Raw genomic sequence first — 1,486 nt, 5'->3', positions numbered from 1 at the left:
CAAACCAGCATATTCCAAAGTAGCCACCATGACCAAGACCAAAGAGCTGTCCAAGGGTGTCTTGGAGAAGACTGTAGGGACAAGACTGTAGACCTGCACAAGGCTGGACTGGGCTACAAGACTACTGCCAAGCAGCTTGGTGAGAAGGTGACAACAGTTGGTGCAATAATTCACAAACGGAAGAAACACAAAATAACTATCAACCTACCAATAAAATTATGGACTGGTCATTTCTTCATCAGAGGGCAAATGGGCAAATTTAGCAGGGGATCAAATACTTTCTCCCCTCACTGTACTTCCAATTCTCTTTTTTAAAAACTAAGGTTTTTCTCCCTCCTCACAGGGTCATAGTCAAGGCTAAACTAGAACTGGAAATCCAGGTCCATGATGCACTACCTGAAATTGAATTTATATGCTGACTAAATTTGTAAGCATCTCATCAAGTCGAAGCCCACACCACACAGCAAGTTTTCCCCCATGTTCTTGACAGATATTCTTGGTGGCAGTTTAAGAAGAAAGAGATAATATGTTTGGAACCATTCCTCGTTGCAACTGCTGGCTACAAGGAGTAGCTTCAGTCCCTGCATGTAGACTATTTACTTTCATTGTCCGGCTAGTTTTTGCAAGACTCTCTGTCTATATATGTGCACACATGTGTCTGTCCATAATACACACTGGGATCCTTTGTGAAGGCTAAACTTCCAGTCCTTTGCAGAATATGACACTTTAGTCATTTTGCTTAACGTACATTTCCATAAGCAAAAAAGAAAAAATAGTAGCAAACATTACATTTTTTTTCTTGAGAGGAAAATGCTGAAACTCATCATCTGCTTGTGAATGTGCTCCTTTATGAATGGCAAGCTAACTAAAACAATTCTGCCTAACATAGAGAATAAACAATGACTTAAAAAGGCTGCATCTCTAATACCACTTTTCCTTCTTTCTCCCTGCAGTTGGGAATCAATGTTGTTTTTGCAGCTCTCCTTTTATTTTTGTTCCCCAAATTGCAGTGAATTCTCTCTTCTGTAGTAAGACAAGTTGCTATATTAGCATATAATACTGATGAACCGAGAAAGAATTCAGTTGCTCTTGTCTTTCTCACAGCATCTGTCTTCAAATACCAATAAATGCTCAGCTGCTTTTGGGGGGTGTATTCCCCAAGGTCTGCATTTAACACAGACCCAAACCTTATGTGGCCATCCTACTGGCCAAGATTCAATGGTTTCTCCTGCAGCAAACTCAAAAGCACAGATGTTTGTCCTTAAAAAAACTTGGTGCATATCCCTGGAAGTCCATGGCTTCCCGCCAAATGTTTTCAAATGTACTATTATTATTATATAATTTATTATTCAGTGATTACCTATGTGTCAAGGTGATTTACAAACATACCATGAAAAGCTAAAAATGGTTTTTAGAGGCAATAGAAAGATAGCATTAAGAACAATACAAAATGAATAAGCAGAGATTTTTACACGTAGCTGAAAAA

At 38.8% G+C, this 1,486-nt stretch overlaps 1 protein-coding gene across 1 annotated transcript in view; it reads right to left on the bottom strand.

Moving 5' to 3' along the window:
* PLPPR5 (phospholipid phosphatase related 5) overlaps nt 1–1,486 on the bottom strand; it is a 91,403-nt gene that overhangs the window by 23,661 nt on the left and 66,256 nt on the right. The gene's annotated exons all lie outside the window — the stretch shown is intronic.

This window comes from Podarcis cretensis, assembly GCF_951804945.1.
Source record: "Podarcis cretensis genome assembly, chromosome: 6".
Lineage (NCBI taxonomy): Eukaryota > Metazoa > Chordata > Lepidosauria > Squamata > Lacertidae > Podarcis > Podarcis cretensis.
This window is presented reverse-complemented; position numbering and strand designations above follow the sequence as displayed.